At 35.2% G+C, this 13,379-nt stretch overlaps 2 protein-coding genes across 4 annotated transcripts in view; both read left to right on the forward strand.

Moving 5' to 3' along the window:
- The window catches only part of LOC117219489 (CCR4-NOT transcription complex subunit 6-like), an 816,126-nt gene that overhangs the window by 795,798 nt on the left and 6,949 nt on the right, over window positions 1-13,379 (forward strand). The gene's annotated exons all lie outside the window — the stretch shown is intronic.
- Window positions 1-13,379, forward strand: part of twin (CCR4-NOT transcription complex subunit 6-like twin) — a 178,996-nt gene that overhangs the window by 58,485 nt on the left and 107,132 nt on the right. The gene's annotated exons all lie outside the window — the stretch shown is intronic.

Genomic DNA, 13,379 nt, shown 5'->3' on the forward strand with positions numbered 1-13,379 from the left:
GTACATTATGTAAAAAATCTCAAAAAGATTTGAAATTATTCTATTTAACACCTGGACAACAGTTGTTTTTTGAAACAACTAATTCGAGTATACTTCTTTTAAACGCATTAGATTTTCTTTAGGCCTTGATGAAGCAATTGAAGATTTTAATTAATCGTCAGAGACTAGATATTTAAATAACGATTTTTATACTACGGGTCAACGGAGACTAGGGCCCCGTTGTCCAAGTGTTAAGAACCATTTTATATCGACAAGATTATACAATGTATAACACTGTAAATAGAACGGCATTGGTTACATGCAGAATGTAAGCAGAATTGCATTGGTTAAAATGTGAAAGTAAAACAGAATATTAAAACATTGCTGTGCTACAAATATGTTTATGTTTCTATTTTCACTTGAATATGATTGATTGTACCATTACACACATGTATAATCACCTATCTTAATGAGTGATAGCATCTATATAGCATACAATTAGCATAGCACATAATCACCTACCATCTTGTCATAGAAACTCATAATGTCAATTTTCTAATTGTTATTAAATAGCGCGCGTAATATTCAAGTATTCTCAGAGTTCAAACTGGTTTTTCTTGAAAGCGAAGCCTCCATTATACAAATTTCAATGTAGAAACGCTATGAAAATAACGTTATCAGACTGCGGATTTTATGCGCTTCTGACAAAACTAAATACATATATCAAATGCAAGACGGTGAAATCATTTGAAGAATTTCAAATAACTGTTCTATCATGTTCAGCTAATTAAAATTATTCAAACATGAAATAAATGTCAATGTGTAGCTCCTGCATCTTACAACTCGTGCACACATTTTTTATTTTGCATAAAAGTCCTTAGTACGCCATGTATGAAATCTGCATCACAAAAAACCGACTATATACATTTTGATAGCATTTTTTAAGTCGATTCCAATTATGTGTAACTTGTTTTGCAAGCTAATTGTTTTGATAATAAGCAAATTTTTTTGTATGAAAATGTTATCGGATTGCAAAATCGATACCCAATTTTCTGCAACGTCGTGTACACAAATTGCAATAAAAATTTCAGCTCGTAAACTTCATTATTGTTCGAGTTATCTCAATTTTTATATCAATTCTTATTCCAATAAAATCTTATTCGGATTCTTATGCGTCATCCGGATAAAATTGTGCCCAACTCTGATGCATATATGTACAAACGGCCGCGTAGTGCCAGAAATTACCACTGAAATTGAAATAACTCGTACAATAATAACGTTCCCGAGCTGACATTTTTACTACAGTTTGTGCACACGACGTTGAAAAGAATTGGCTATGGATTTTTCAATCCGATAATCTTTCCAGGAAAAGAAAATTCTTTCATTCTCAACGAAATTAATCGGCGAAATAATTTTGCGCGTAATTCAGATCAGCGTAAAAAAAAATGCTACAAAAACGGATACATCCAACATTTTACCTGGAAAATGACTGATAATCGATCTCGCCTGAATGCCACCGCTTAAACAAGTTGCTCCAATTTCGTGTAACTCTAGCGAACAGTTCGCAACAGTAAACCCATCGAACATCGACAATTCATCGAAAATTCGACCGAATACTTTCGGTAGCGACTGTATCCATTTGCCCAGGCCGGGGCAGGATAATTATACGGCCGATGGTATCACTTGATTCGATGAGGGTTACTGATCGCTTCGGCAACAGTGTTGCTAATATAATTACTAATGACAAGGCCGGTGTGCGTTCTTGCGAATACGCGACACTGCGAACAAGCTTCCGAATAAAAACCGCGTGTACGTACAGGCGGGCGGAGTTGCAGGATCGTGTAGAAGAGACAGCAGGAAATCTGACGTCGAGTGGAAATGTCACGCGAGCCAGAAAACACGGGCTGACGTGTACGTCGCGCTCGACCCGAGAGAGAACCGCGTAGTTACGCGAATTTTTCACCGCATTGAAAACCCTCGACACGCTGCGCCGGAAAACAAGGACGCGGAAGCTGAAAGGCAGCTTGCTGAAAGAGGAGAGAAAAGAAGGAGGGAGTGAAAGAGAGAGAAGGAGTGTATGAGAAGGAGTGAGAAAAGAGAGAGAGAGAGAAAGAGATGACGACGCGTCGAGGGAAACTTTTTCGAATAGAAACTGATATTTCCGAGGTACCTGCGCGCCTCGGGTACCAAGGTGACTCAAAGGATCGGGAAAGTGCTAGAGCGGCTGCGTGACGAAATCGAACGCCCGGCTATCTATCTCCGTGTGTTTCGCGCCGGTAAAAAGAGGCTGCCAAAGAAAACAACGCCGACGAGGGACTACCATCTAACTGCTAGACAGTTTTGCGGAAAAGGTTATTTCTTCGGTCTCGGGTTTCCTTCGGAACGATCGGTTATCCGAGGCAAGCCGTCCCTGACAATTATTCGAGAACGCTGCCCCATCCGAGGTTTTTCCTTCTCAGATGTTTGACAGTCTTCAGGAATTATTCGTGCGAGCTGTGCGGCCTTGGGATTGGACGATTTTTAAAAACAACGGGATGCACCTGGAGATTATGAGAATCGACTAGGAAAAGGTGCAAATTATTTTACGGATACATAGGGATTTTACTCTACACCGGCGGATAAAGTTATGTGGCTGCTTGAAAATTGCTATAATTCGTTTTACATGGTGTTTTAGAGCGGAGAGCAAAACTGAGTCAACGCTTTTAAAACGGTCTAACTTTTTTGAAACTGGTCTAAATTACTTGAGATTTTTCTGAAAATGTTAGACGGACTGTGCAATAACTGGAAAACTTTTTTTTTTATTTTGCTGCTACTTGGAACGAAAAGAATATAGAGAACTGTCGCTTTTTCACATTTTTATCTGAGCCTGAATTGAAAATTTAGAGAATGCATTTAGTTCTTCTCGGTAACTTATGTACAAATTGAAAATTTCATCGAAATTTTATTTTGACGTCCCAAACATCCTAATGAAAAATAAGTTTGTTCGAACATACAATATTACGGCAAAAATGCGTTTTGAGAATTAGTGAAAAATTAGTGTCACCCGTACGTGATCCATGCGGCACTTAACCCGTTGAAAGCTTTTAATCTGCTTATCGCTTTGATTAGCGTCTATTAATTTCATCATATATGCATAAAAACTATCAATGAATTTGAGAAATTGTTTAGTTAATGGAAATAACTGATAAAAATGTAGATAAAGACGCTTACCCAATACACGCCCAAGATATCGAGTTCAATATTTCCGTTCAATATTGTGAATTCTATTGCAGCATCTATTATTATTATTAATAACAGGAATGCTAAAGCAAACCACTACAGGGATCGCAGTACAAGGAAAACCCTCCACTAGCCAAGATCCTTTCTTTGATCCGAGTGTAGTGGTTATAATAATGATCGAGTGCTTATTCTAGCAATATTGACCGCCTCGCTTCACCGCTGTTCATATTTCTCCGTCTCCGAGGCGTAGCTTCCGATACAGTAGCGATCCAAAAGAATCCGAATACTTGGGTCTAAGTGGCAAATGAAGTTAGTCGATCGCAAGGGCGTAATACCATCTTCCGTTGTCCACTCGAGGCATCGACAAAAAGCCGCAATCCGCGGACATAGCTACCACTGGATTTAATTCACTTAACTTGAGGTACGCAGGGGTGGAAACTCGTTAAAGGTCTCAGTTTAATTGCGTAAGCTAGCTCCCTCGTATCTGGCCATTAAAAGCTCAAACGGAGCGAACATGTACCTGCACGATCCACAGGCCGGCTAAGAAGAAATGAAATCGGATCGATACTTCCACCGTTCTACCTCTGCCACCCTTCTTTCGCCACAGGATAGCAAGCCACTTCGGCGCTGCTGACTACGTGGTAACATTCGAGGAAATAGTGACTCCGTGTCCCATACCACGTTCAAATGGGTAATTGATTGCCGCCCGCAAGCCGTATAAATGATTTATTTGAAACGGTATCAAGCTACGTAATGTTGTTTTACCGGGAAAATTAATCTCCCGTCTGCAACCATGTTTTTAATGACCTCGTCTGCATACTGGGTCGTTTAACTCCGTGCGACTTTCCGTTTTTCTGGTTTTCCTGCTTTCGAGCATCACAAAAAGCTCTTGAATGCTCCCCTGTGTTTCCGAAATAACATCCAATCAGTTTTGTAGCAGCACGCTCTCAGAGTTTCGAAGCGAAGCTTGGTTCAAAAAAAAAAAAAATGTGGGAAAATTTATGACTGATAAAAATATCGTTGCATATCAATTATTATTTTCGGCCAAATATTTTTAGTTACTAATAATAGCTGTATGTTATCGAAATTTGTTTTCGATGTCCTATAGTCATTATTGATGAGGAAAATTGGTTTCGGTTGCTTATAACAAGACTTCGAATTTGATGCATTTGTAATAAAGATGGCAGATAAAATTTCAAGCAATGTATATATTCACAAGGAATTTAAGAATATCCACGTAATATTTTCAACTCACTGAAATTTTTAAATGAAAAAAGGAATTTTTATTTGACCCAGCTTTGTTGCAATTTATGAAGATAAGCTTTAATTTGCGTGAAGATCCGCAGTCTATTCTGCGGTTTGCATTCTGCTCTGCAAACGTTTGGATATCTACCTTTATGCATTTATGATCAAAATGAATAGGACAAGAACACAGAAGAATTTAAGGATATTTGTTCCATTATTTTCAGTTTATTACGACCATTAAAAGAAGAAAGACAGTTTCGTCAAGTTCATGTTCCTTTCTTGAACAGTTTTTATCTCGTACAAAAATCTACAGTATTATCATTAGGCATGATTAAATGCTATGATAATCCCGGACTAAAACAGTGTAATATCGTTTTGACAATTGAAAATGATTCAATTTTCGATGCAAAATAATACAATTCGTTCAAATTAATCTGTCATGATAAAATTCTATAAAAAGCGTAAAGTTTCGATGTATTAGAATTTTATTAATTAATATCAACATATAAAACATCGTCTTTTTCCGTTGCGTACAATAATTATACAACTTTATGCGACGTTCGCCTGCACTTAGAACAACGGCAAATCCTGTTCTGCTATATTTAATCGAGCACCTTTCACGTTTCTGGAATGCGATTAAATGTCGGTTTTTACGGTACGTCTTTAATTGCAGCACTTTTCACACGATTCAACTCAATCAATTAGAACACAGAATCGCGTCTAGACAAGCCGATCGAATCCTTGCGATTTAATTAGCTATGCAAATCGATAGATGCAGAAATACAGCGCAGGAGGAGGGCACTCGAAGTGAATCCCGATAAAACAGATGCAAAAGATGGGAAAATAAACATAAGCCCGGAATATGGAAACGGCTTGTTCTGCAAGTATAATTCCACGGAGAAGGTGTGAATGATGAAACAGTTTAGAAATCTTTAAGTTTTTCATTCCTGGTAGAAGATTCGAAGGAGAAAGGTACTTTTTATTTATAATTCTACAGGGTGGCCACTGAATATAAAATGAAATATAATATGATAATAAATGATAATAAATATATCATTAAATGATAATAAATATAAATGAATATAAAACGAAAATAACTTTGATAAACACGTGTTTCTTTCATTTTCAATTATTTTATTTGGAAATATAATTAACGCTCGAATAGCGTAGCTCGGGTCCATGTGGACCCAGCGTTGAAAAATTGTGACTTAAATATCAAGTTTCTAGTCATTTAAATTTTCATACACGGTTCATTAAAGTTTATAGAAAATTTATATTTAATTATTATATTTATTATATTTAATTTATATTTAATAACTAATATGTCGACAAAAATTGATTAATAAAATTATAAATGATCCTGAGCATAGTCAGTACTATTTTTGTCAAAGAGATTAGCCGTTCGAGTGTTAATGCTGCTGACAAGTACGGGCTCTTTCCACAGCATTTTCCATGATCTTACGCAAGGTTTCAGATCCTAAACGTGTAACTTCGATTATTTTCTCTGAGTTTTAATAATTGATTTTTCACTGGAATAGAAAATTTCAACGAGTTTTACTCGTCGTCGAACATCGTACGTAGCCACTTTATTCTCCAAGGGATGCTCTACAACTTACGAGAAAAAAGGAAAATAAGAAAGTTACGACTTGTTCAAATCCTTCAGTTCTTCGGTAGCCACCCTGTATAACTTTTTAATAGAACATTGCAAATAAAGTTTTAATGAAGATCATCGAGTAATATCTGTCAACGATTCGTACACTTGGAACGACACAGATTACATTTAGATTGCAGAAAGTTCTAGTTTCCTGATGTTGCAACTCCCGCCCTCCAGTTCTCTATTCTCTTCTCTTTAGGCAAACAGACGTTTGACAATCATGTAGTTTTGATTATGCCGACTGCGAGTCGAGCCGTTAATAATTCAAATAGAGATGTCTGGCTCTCGATAAACGTATATCCGTCCAACAGGAAAACGATGCTTACGAAAAATTCAAGATATTTTCTGTTAATTAAATCGACGCATCCAATTTTCCATTGATTATTTTCGATATCGTTTATGTGCATCTAATTAACCGTAAGATTTTTATGAACGAATTATTCTGTCGCTATCCATCTATCCGCTGTCCATCTAAATCTGATTTAATTTTGTCGATTGATTTAAGTTGAAAGCAAATGATTTCGCCTTGACGCGATAAATGATCTATGCACCAATATTTATAAGGATAAAAATTGTGTTGATAAAAATTAATGACAAAAATTATGTCGATAGAAATTGCTCTGCGTATATTGACAATTTAACACTCTAACAGCGAGGCTTGGCACCATTTGGACCCCGAAATTAAATATTGTCACTGGACTGTCTAGGTTTTGACAATTAATTTACATTTTCTCAGGTCTTATTACTATCTGTAGAAAAATTAACGCGTTTAGAAGGAATATCTTAAAAAGCATGTTGAAAAATAATTAATAAATAAGATTATAGGGGATCAATTACGTGCTCAATTATGTTCTTGTGTTAAGTACCGAAAATCAAGCCCAAAAATTTCAACAGAATCAAAGTAATTTGATTAATAAAACCGAAACTACGAACTTAAAATTTGTGTATGGTATTTTAACATTTTTGCATTCTGAGTGCATTCTAGTAAAATTCGTGTCACAGAAAGTGTAGAAATTATTCTACGTTTTCATATTTTGCTAATAGAGAATTAAAACAATGATTTTTCTTTGTAAATTTCATACACTCAACATTTCGCTATCGAAACGACGATAACACCACATGTATTATTCAACTATATTTCCTATATTATTATTATCTCTTATTAATAACGTATCATCTAATGCACATTTTAATCGAGTTAAAAATAGCTATTTTCTCAACAGCGTAGCTACTTCGTGTAGTGCACTTAACAGCAGCGCATCAAAATTCTATACCGTGCAGAGATGAAAAGATGGCTGGGCAAATGAATGCAGACTTGATTGGTTATTGAGCCATGCATTTCCCTTATTGCTTGTTATGTTAATGTAAACAAATCGGATGATATAACAGATGTGGCTGAACAGAGAGAAAGAGAGAGAGAGAGAAAGAGACAGACAGAAAGAGAGAGAGAATAGGTTGCTCTTGTTTCTGCATCGAACTAGCAACCTTTCATTTTAGCACAGCACTTATGCATTCGTTTGAACTTACCGATCGTTGGTATAGAACAGATCATCTAATTTCCCTATCGCAATCACTGATTCCCTATCTCAATCAGTGATCAAGCAGAGGAAACTTGCGTATGCTGTAACTCCCGGATATTTTTCCTGCTGGTACAAATCGAATCGTGAACACGGGACAGTTTGACCTCATTAAGGTACCGATCCCGAGAATTAGCAACGCCGGTCATCAGGCGTGTCTCGCACGGGTCGCGGTTTATGACAGTATTGTTCTGCAAATTGGAAGCTGTATAACGGTGCATCGAAATCGATGCTCGCGTTCATTGCTGCTCCCCCACCGTTTTGCTCGTAGGATAATATGCTGGCTTTTTTTAACCTAAATACACCTATTTGCTCGATAGATGGTAGGCGTCCCTTGAAACGATATATGTAATTACGATTAACTCTAAAAAGATTGACGAGACTAACAGAGAGAGAGAGAGAGAGAGAGAGAGAGAGAGAGAGAGAGAGAGAGAGAGAGAGAGAGTTACGAAATATATAACTCTAATACTCTTATTAGAGATAGTCTAGGGTGATACTTTAATCATTCTTATTTTGCACTTCGAATCAACGATAATTGTGTCTCGTTTTGAATAAGCATACTTCAAAGTCATACATTTTGCGACAACAATAGAAAGGGATTCACAGTTTTACAGCATACAGGAAGAGTCATTTAACTCTTCTATCTTAATTTTATTTGCAAACTACATGTAAAAAGCAATGTTTCGGACGAAAGTCTCGTTAAACATTAATTTTTTAACCCTTGCACCTTGATAAATTGTTATTTTGCATTTAATAGACTTTCGAATAGCACGATTCAATGTTACAGATTATAGTTAAAAAAACTCAAGGTGTTCCTCACAGTTTAATAAAAGAGAAAATCAGCAAAACATCAATTGTTGCCGAGTATGCTCCTTTTTATACCTTTTTATGCAACATCTCTGTCAAAAAAGGTGCAAGACTTAAACGACTCACCCTGTACAAAAGATGAAAGTGGAAGAGTTTTTACACTGAACAATGCGAGAGGATTGAAATCTGTTATTTTCATAATTTATGATTCTTTTTCTTTTATTCAATTGGAATATTTCATTGGAATATTTTATTGGAATATTTTATTAGAATATTTTATTAGTATATTTTATTGCAATATTTAATAAATTAATTTCATTGCATTGATTCAAAACGTATTTCTGGTTTAACAAAAATGTTTTCTTCAACGCTAAATGGTTTACTGGAACTAATTTCGTGATTCGCATTGTCAATAATTCAACCTTCTATACGTATACAAATGTACAAAATACATTGTTCATATCGAAAATGATCTGCATTAATTATACGTTTTAGAAAACGGATCAACAAACAAGTAATTGCGTCCCATAAACTGCGTAGTTTATTTCGACTTCTGTACTTATCAATTGGTATTGAATGATTGTAGTTAGCTGACTTACAATCTTCCAATACCCCAATTGATAAGCACAAAAATCGAAATAAACTACGGAGTTTATGGCACGCAATTACTTGTTTGCTGATCAGGTTTCTCCATGCTAAAGGAAGAGTCCAACAATTCTACGGATCTCACTGACTTCGGTACTTGTTTGTTCGGAAAGAACAGCGCCGACAGAAACTCGCGCACTTAAACTAGAAGGTTCCGTGGTCGACCGTAGCATTCCGCATCGGCAACCTGTTGTAGCGTAATCGTAGCTTCCCTTGACCCCTCGCGACTGCTTCAAGCAGCTATTTTCGTTGTGAAATTAATTCACTTAACTAGATTGGTCCAGCCTTCGAATTTACCTTGAGCATCGATTTCAATTACATAATTCGGCTCCCTGAGATTCAAGGAAACTCAAATTGAATCGACGAGACATGAACACCCGGACGATTTTTTTGACGAAACTACACTGTTCGACAAAACTATAACTCGGTGTGTTTAGGATTATTTCTAACTTTATTTACCAATTATTTTTCAACGTATTTCCTAAGGTACTCCTTCTAGACATGTCAGTTTTTCTACAGACGTTAATGAAGCTTAATGACAATTTCAATTGATTGACAAAAACTAGATGTAATCAAATAACGATATTTTGGATTTGAGGTTTTGTGGTTCACATAAACGTTAGATTTAACCTTCCTTTATTTCTCTCTTAATTTGATACGAATGATTATTCAAACATCGATAATTATGAAGTCTTAATAAGGTAAACAATAAAAATAAAAGTTTTAATGAAGTAAAAAATAAAAATGATAATTTACGATGCTAAAAAGTTCATCCATTACAGAGTTGGAGGAAAAATAATGTGATTTACGATTAATGATCGTAATTCGTTAGTTATTATAAATTATTATGAATTAGCTGTTATAACTCGTTATTATACATTAATTATTATAACTCTTTATTATATATTAGTTATTATAACTCTTCATTATAAATTAGTTTTTACAACTCGTTATCATAAATTAATTATTATAACTCGTTATTACAATCTGTTAACGCAAAGTCCAGTTACAAGCGTCAAAAGCTTTAAAAAACTGCAGATTTCTTACACTTATTGATCGAAAGTTTCAAAATTCGGGACAAAATTGCGATTTTTGCGATACTTAATTGCTTACAGCTCCTGTCAAGGTCAACCGATTTCGATGAAACTTTCAGCAAGCATATAAGTTACCGAGATCTACAAAATACATTGTTTAAACTTTCGTTATAGGCTCAGATAAAAAAGTTGAAAGACATGCGCTTTTAATATTTTTTTGTCATTCCAAGTCACTGTAAAACTAAAAAATAAAAGGGTATTAGAGTCATAGTAGACTAGTCCCTCTATCGTCTAAAAAGAATATTCAAGTCGTTTAGTCCAGTTTTAAAAAAGTTACATCGTTTTTCAAGTCGTCGTCTTAAATATATGTCCACTACTGTAAATAATTCGAAATTAAGTGCTCCGGAGCTGACACTGATAAATTCATTGACGTTTGGTGCCACTGTCCATCATTAGTCCGAAGAATTCGAGCTCGAAAAAAAGGCTGTCTGGCGGGAACACTAGCTACTTTAATGGGATCGCTAGGAAGACCGGCGCGGCGTCCTCTGCAATTTAGATTGCATCAAACCTGATGTCTTCAACTTGTCGCGGATTGGAAAACCTGATTCGAGCCGGGGAAGTGGACGAAATTGCGATCTGCGCTTTTCACGTCCTTTCTACCAAGTCCCAGCTGATGATGGTTACCGAAGAGTTGATCCTACATGATTACATGTTGTTGCATCGTTATCTGGTAGCTGTTCTTAAACATTATCCTGCATTATGACGTGAAAATGTGGGTTATTGCCATAGAATCTCGCTTCGATTGAATTTTACGACTGACATAATAAAATTCTCATGATCCAACCATCGTGCACCCAGCTACGCGATTCGATCTCCACAAAATTTATGGAACGTTCGGGAACAATCGCGGACACTTCATTCTTTATTTTATAACTGTTCGATCACGCTCCGCGGCGAAGAGGTAATAAAAACGATTGCATTTCGTATTCAGAACGACGAGAGAAAGCAATCGTTCTGCTAATTTCTTTTTGTAATTACTTATTGATTTCCAATCATGAGCCGCTCCGTTCCTTTTCAGCCTAACAAGAATTGCGTTGTTCTTCGTAAACAAATTACGCGAAGTTATCCCAAGATTTCTATCCAATTCCGAGGATAAAATCAACGAGTTAGTACACTTGTAATATCTGCTTGTTCTTTCATACTGTGCTCTTCAAATGAAATATCAATTGTGTGTTTTCTGATATTAAAATATTAATATCAATTGGTTCTTATGATATTGAAATATTAATGTCAATTGTGTCTTATGATATTAAAATATTAATATCAATTGTGTCTAAGGATATTAAAATATTAATATCAACCGAGATAATTAATACTAATGCTAATTATGATTATTCATCAATCATCATTATCAATATAAATATTAATGATTAATATTAATTATCAATTGTATCATACTAGCTCACTTCTGACCCGACGCACAATCAAATCAAGTTAAGGAATAAATTGGTGAAAAGCGCCGACCTTTTTGTTTTCCTAAGTAATAGTAGGCTGTAACTAATTTGAAACCGTGTATAGGTATTTTATAACACTTCCGTTAAGTTGCATACATTTTTACAATAAAATAGAATATCCCGTGTTATTTGTTCACGATGTTTCTCTTTCGGTTTAAATGAAGTCAAAAATTGTTTACTTACTATGCTAAAATAATTTATACATTCCAGAAAATATTAAGCGTAAATAAATCGGTGCAAGACTTTCTTTGCTCAACAATGTAGTTTCGAAAAATCGTCTTTGAAGTTCGTATTTATAACTCAAGATTTTCTGGAGTTGCATTCAGACTGCGTATCTTTATACAAATTCGTATTCTTGTACGTCGTTTTACAGAAATAAAAATTAAAGGATAGTTTCCTTCATCAACTGTAAGATTTCTCATCGTAAAAAGAAAATAAAAATGCTATTAGACCATATTCATTTGTATGGTTTCTAGTGTTTTAAACATTCACGGACTGAAGATTCTGCCAAAAGATCGATGCTTTTCACACAAAGAAAAAATAGCAACACTCCTTTTAAATATTATATAAAACACGTTGCAGTACAATGACGAAGTTACACCGACAGGTAAAGATTTCTCATCGGTTCATTTCGCGCTTGACAAAAACGCACTGGTCACAATAAATCTGAACGAGCAGCTCCTATATGATGATTCTCCTCCGCTCTTCCGAGCGGAATCACCGCACTAAATCCCCGCAGCTTCAAACGGTGCTGCCAAAAGCAATTAATATTTATTTCAAATCCCACCTGCTATAACTCACAGTCAAAGGAATACGACGCGAATTAATTTATGATTCCGCGAACCTGTCGCAAATACTCAAACAATTTCTTTGTGCGAAGCTTTATTTTCGCAGATGCTACTGTCAACGGCAGATATCGTGGAAAACAATTACAGAAAAATTTGAATCATTCACATAATATGATTTCAATCTTTCATATAATATGAACTGCAATCTTTCAGAATGTAATTCGATTCAGTAATTCCGTGTGAAAAATTGAAGAAGGATCGTACGACGAAGATATAATTAAAACGCTCGCAGCAGTGGCGCAAACGAAATCAAATCCTATTTTATCTTCCCCAAAATGATTTCTGATAAAATAATGTCAATTCGAAGGAGATACGTCGACCTTTTACTAGTATTTTCAGCTTCAAACCAATCTAAAAATCACGAATGGATTGCGGATTTTTATGCATTTATGGTATATGCAAGTTTTTTAAATGCGATTAAACGTGCATATTAACGAAAACTGGTTGAATTATTATTCCATGTTCACCAAAGGAATTTTCTAGGTGATGTAATTCATCAGATTTTTATAAAAGGATTCATGAGAATGAGAATTTGCATAAAGATCCGTAATTTAATCATGCTTGAATAGTATAATACTTCGTAGTTTTTGCATGCAAATTTTCAGCACGTATATAAGTTGTCGAGTTCTACGAAAGGTAAAATTTAAAATTTTTCGTTGTAGGCTCAGATTAAAAAAATTAAAGTTGAAAGTATCTTTTTTTGTCATTCTATATAATAGCAATAAATAAGCATTTTAGTCATTATCTAGTAGATTATTCCCACTGTCATCTAAAAAGAAACTCATGTCATTTAGTCCAGTTTGAAAAATGTTATTGCGTTTTAAGAGGTGTACGAACACATTTGTGGGCCACTGTAT

This window comes from Megalopta genalis, chromosome 2, assembly GCF_051020955.1.
Source record: "Megalopta genalis isolate 19385.01 chromosome 2, iyMegGena1_principal, whole genome shotgun sequence".
NCBI lineage: Eukaryota > Metazoa > Arthropoda > Insecta > Hymenoptera > Halictidae > Megalopta > Megalopta genalis.